The 5,653-nt window shown below is 38.3% G+C and overlaps 1 long non-coding RNA gene across 1 annotated transcript; it reads right to left on the bottom strand.

Annotated features, from left to right (window-relative positions):
• Positions 1–1,792: 1,792 nt before the first annotated feature.
• Positions 1,793–4,833, bottom strand: LOC121065596. The gene is made up of 3 exons (XR_005817177.1): positions 4,817–4,833; positions 4,498–4,569; positions 1,793–1,861 (listed from the first exon to the last, which is right to left on the bottom strand). It is a non-coding gene; the product is annotated as an uncharacterized LOC121065596 (long non-coding RNA).
• Positions 4,834–5,653: the final 820 nt, after the last annotated feature.

Raw genomic sequence — 5,653 nt, 5'->3', positions numbered from 1 at the left:
CGCAGGAAATTAAAGCCCACTGATATATGTGTTGTCATTTTCCCAGTTTAGACATTCATGTATATCTGGTTCATTTGACTATAGTACCTCAGTGCTGTTTATCCATATTTGAAGATAAATTAGAGAATAAATTAACTATAGTTTTATAGGGAAATAAATAATGATTGCCACTGTTTGCCAAAACTAATTAGGGAGGTGAGGGTACTTGATACAAGGAACTGAATCAAATGCATCTTGAAGTGTATTCTTACTGGCCCCTAAAGGTGTCTTGTAATAATTAAGGTAACAAGTGGGTAGGAGACTAGGACAGTTGGGTATCACCATTTCACCAGGGGTCACCATTTTTTAATTTATAGTGAAGTCTTACTTATTTCTCGTACATCTCATTCCGAATCTGATCTGTAATCACTCTGGGGAAAATACAGATGTCAAAAAGAATGTGATTTTGGGTTTGCTTCATAGCAGGATCTGTTATATTAAGCTTTACTTATGAAACCATTCAGTGAAGGCAGGAAGTATCCCTGTACATGGTGTTATGGACAGCTGCTACAGATCTCTTCTATAAAATTGGTTCTTGCTGTTACCTATGTAATTTGTGAAAAAAAAAGAGAGACTCACAAACCTCAGAATATCCCTCCAGGTCATGTAAACAGGACTGTATGATTATGTGACCTTTAAAGAGTGAGCAGCCAATAAGATAGAACAGCTAATCCACTGAACAGCATGTAGACTTCCATTTGATATTTTAAACTGTTCTCTGAAGAATGGCGTCAAACAGCATATTCAAAACAAAACAAAACAAAATGAACCAGCAGCCTATTTATGGCCATTTTACTGAAGAGTGTAAGTTGTAGCTTGGCTTAATTTGCTCTCTCCCTGGACCACTGGTGAAAAAAAGACTCCGTGAGTTTTTCCATGTCATGTAAGGCCTCTGGATGCAGCTGGACAGCTTTGCTGTCATGCTAAGCGTTATTTCAAATAACCTGATATTTTACCTGTGCTCGGAGAAGCTAAGAGGGGAACTCTGAGACAAATATGCTTGTCTCTGACTCATGACAAACTGCAAGGAGGGAGATCAAAGGATGGCAGGGGCATGAAGGTTTTATACAATGCCCATGATCTGCAAGGGAGAAAATCAGCATAAGGAACCATTCCAATCTGCACTGGATTACTTTATTGAATGCATTATTTTGGCCTACAATAACTGACTTCACTAACTTTCTTTCTTGTGTGGACTGCCAGAAAAGAGAGAAATCTTGGCTTTGATGTTTCTCAAGCCTTCCACAGAGCTGGTAAGTTAGGCAAACTGAAGAGTATATGTTGGAACCTGGATCAATTTGCTCCTTTCCTAGGGCATTTTCTAGCAAAATTATGATTCTATGAGTTAAGCTACTTGTAGATGAGTCAAATTACTTGTAGACTTACTTCAGTACCAGTGTATTCTGCCACTTGACTGGAATCTATCTGCATAGTGGACCGTTTATGAATGTGTAGTAAAGCACTTGAATGAAAATGGTAACACACTCAGCCTTCACACGCAAACAACGTTTTAAAATTAAACTCGTGAAACTTTTATGTGAAAAAGCATGCACTCTCGATAAATCATGGGAGAGATCTCTGGGAATAAATTCTTCTGAATTATTAGGTATGCACACACTATGCTGAAAGTTTTATTATAATGCATATAATTTCAACAGAATTACAGATAATTATAGTGAAGTGCTGTTTGTTTTGGTTCTCTTTCTTCAGTAATTGGAGTAATTGTCAGAGGTTTCAGTTTTCATCATTTTATCTGGGGTGTTTCATGCTGGGGGTTCCATGAGGTGAAAGTGAAATTCCTTTACAAAACTGGTGACAACACCTGCAGATATAAAAGAAAGAAGTAGCACTTCTTCGGCACTGAAGGGATCAGAATGGCTGTCAAAATAGTACTACAGAGAAAGAGAAGTACCTATGTAAAATTGAACTCTTTTGAAGGTCAGACTGAAAAAGGAAAAGATTTATATGATTTTGATGTTTTAAAGACCAAAACCATAGAATTTGAGAATGCTGAATCATTACATTTGAAACCTGACCTTTTAAGTAGCTGCCTTAGACTACTTTGCTCACAGAGGTTTGTGAATGTGCATGAACCTAGTTAGAAACGGTCTTATTAAGTTTCTTATTAACTGCAAGACATTTCATGATGTGAGAAACTACATGTGAAAACTGGCAGTGTCTTGAGTGCACGCTAACCAGGGACCTAGTTTTGTAAAACTCTTGTGTATGTAATTCAGCCTGGCATCCTTGGTGTCATAGTGACTACTCAGTGTAACGGTACTGAACTGGAGATGGGCCCATGACGAGCGTATAGGGGTCACAGGCTGTTGGCTTGGGGTACAGCAGACCAGGGTTGTTTCCTACAGAAAATTGCCAGATTGCAAAGTAGTGAATACATATGACTTTAGAGTATTAAGCAGAATAACTTAGAGTTACCAATCTATATTTGACTTATCAATGTTCCTAATCAATTTTAAATTAATTAGGTTAGTGCAATGTTTTCTGTCAAAACTGGTGTTACGATTTCTACCCTCCTGTTATGGTGAAGAAAGTGGGATTACTTTATGATGACAGACATTTTCAGAGCGAGTGTTATTATAATGTTTCCTTAAAAGGTAGTAGCCTCTTTCAGAGAGTCTCAAATAAATCCCAAAATAAGAGAATCCAGACAGGTAATGTGATCTTTTATTTGTTCTCTCTCTTGTAATGCTCCTTCTCTTCAAACAGTGAGATTTAACTTCAAACAGTTAGAGATTTAACACTGGAAGAGGATAAAATTATAAAAAAGTAGTGTTTTTCATTATTATGGAGGCAGTGACATATAGTATAAATACAAAGCATAAAAATCAGAGAATAATAGGCACATTCATTTCTTGTCTAAAGTCTAACTGCAACTACTTTCCTCTCAGCTTTACTGGCCTAACGATCCATAAATTTTGCTGTTTCTCCTGGTACAGTAAAAATATGAGTATTGCCTTAAAAACTAATTGGAAGCCTTGCAGGATAAAGCCTGATATAATCCAATTTTAAATCTCTTGGCCACAGATGAAATTATGGAGCATTTAGAGAAAGAAGAATTATAAAGGACTTTTTTTCTTTTGAAGTACACTGCTCAATAAGCCCATATCCCTCTATCTCTTTAGTTAAATGTTCAAATGGGTGGCCCTTGAGAAGATTGCTTTATGAATCAGGACCTTAGTTTCCTGATAAAGCATATTATTTATGTCATAGGCCATTTGCTTGTATACAATTTCAAGTTTATGGACTTCAGCTGATGTAAATCAACATACATCTTGATTCCAGTGATTCCAGGTTACTCACACACCTGTTAGGGGCATTCTGTTTATGTTCCCAATGTATGGCTCTGTTATGTTAGAGAAAAAAAAGACAACTTTTACTGATTCTATTTGAATCACTGCTAAGGTTCCATAAAATTCAAGAGCTTCTATCAACCTCTTGAAATGTCCAAGAAGAAAATTAGGAGCATGATTTATTTTTAATGTTTTCAGTGTTACATTTACTTCTAAAATAGACAGGAAAAGCTCATCTCAGTTAACGGGCAATCCTTAAATTAGGGGATCTACTTCTGCATGGGGAAGACTATCTATTGATACACATCTGCATTCTTATTCTAAATCTTAAGCATAAAAATTAAACTCAGAAAACACACTGTGGATCTTTATTTTGCTCCAGAAAAGGTTGATAATGCTTGAGGTATTTAGTTTGTAAAGGAAAAATTGATGAAAGACTTCAGTAACTTCACTTATTAATTTTAGTAACTTACATTATAAAGTGGATAAGATTTCCAAGAGAACATATTTAACAAAATGAATGCTAGCCCACAAAATTAATTACTTCAATTAGCAGAGCAAGTAAAAAAAAAAAGTTAGTAGGATCCCTTCAAAAGATTAGAGGGTTATAGCAGAGAAATTAGAAACATACTTCAAAGCACAAACCAACCATTGGCAGGTGCTCCATTAGGAGATTATTCCGGAACTGTTTACTTTGATGTTTCTCGTGGCTGCCTTTGAAAGACTGAAAGCTGTGTCCAGTGGCGGACAGAGGTTACCACATGGATCACCTGAGGGTGCCTCTTCTCCTAAGAATATATCTGCTTGTTCTGATCCCTTTGAGGAAGAACTGTGTCACTTTGTCACAAGATTTATTTCTGTGAGAGCAGAGAAACTATTTCACAGCAGTGAATATACACAGTTTATTTTCTCCACTGAACCATGTTAAAAATGAGAACCGCATGCTCAAAGGTATGATTCACCTCAAAACAAAGAGAAATATCTCTTCTGCTGGGGGATCTCTGAAATCTAAAGAGACATGTTCCCACAGTAGGATATCAGCTCATTAGTTTTTCCTCTCTGCAAGCACAGCTGGATAGCATTGCATCTCCAAAAAGGAGGCCATACCCATTTGATGCTCTCTCTTCCTCTACAAGATTAGACTTACATTGGAGAAGTTCAGCTGAATTGCTTCCTACACACCTCCTTCTTCTGTGTTCTTCACAGCTGGAAGAGGATTCTGCTTCACAAATAATTAAAGAGAAGGAGAACTATTATAGACCATGGATTTTAAGTATATAGGTAACTGAAGTCAGCTAGTCCAACTTCCCATACTGCACAAACCAGGAAATTTTATCCGTATTGCATAAAGGTGTTCCTGGGGACTAGAGTGCAGACTGAAAAATGAGAGAAGCAAACCCCAAAACAGAGTTCTCTACTACTTCTTGCTTTCCTTCTGTTCCTTAAAACAAGCAAAAAATCCTCACTAAGAAATGAGCAGGCCTTGCTTAAAGATAACTGATGAGCTGCTGATAGGATCTTCAAGGGAGTCTGCTAAGGCAGGAGCCACCCCAAGGGCAAGGAGGAAGATACAGGAAAAGCAACACAGCAGCAGCAGGAGAGAGACATTTACTCAGCAGACTAGAAGCCTGGGACTTCTGGCAGTAGGAGGAAGGCTCTATTTCAACCTGCAGCTATTTAACCTAAAATTTAGTTGCCCTAGCAACAAAGGAGAAACATGTTGCGTTGGGGAAATCCTGGGCTACATGCCTTAGCTTTTACAATTACGATCAGTGCTAGAAAGAGATGAGTGCAGGTGGAAGAGAGATTGCATGAGCAGGTGTGGATGAAATGATCTGTTCAGCATGGACAGGATGGCAAGCAAAGGAGGGCTAATTGCACCTCCTGTTAGGGAGACCCTTGAATGTTGAAAAGTTCCAGTAAGAAACCAGAAGTTGGGGGTGAGATGGTACTAACTTTGGTATATTGTGGTGGAGATATGTAATGGATCACTTGGAGCAGAGGAGGTGGTGGATGAATCTTAAACAGCTATTTCTTGTCCTCACAGGGGGCTTTCATACTTCTGGAGGGTGAGCACCATGTCACTGAGCAAACCAGCAAGCTGAAGTACTCAGCGTATCTTTTCTGTCTCGGTCCTTGCAGGCAGAGCCTTCTCCTGGACCTCTGTTTCTATCAAGACAGCTGTGTAGGAGAGAAATAAACAACAGCTGGGGAGCAAAAAGCTCTAAGGGACTATTTGTATCAGGTGAATGTCTTCAGCTCTGTAGGACAGGATGGTATACAGTTGGGGGTGGGGGTACTGA

This window comes from Cygnus olor, chromosome 2, assembly GCF_009769625.2.
Source record: "Cygnus olor isolate bCygOlo1 chromosome 2, bCygOlo1.pri.v2, whole genome shotgun sequence".
Classification (NCBI taxonomy): Eukaryota; Metazoa; Chordata; class Aves; order Anseriformes; family Anatidae; genus Cygnus; species Cygnus olor.
This window is presented reverse-complemented; position numbering and strand designations above follow the sequence as displayed.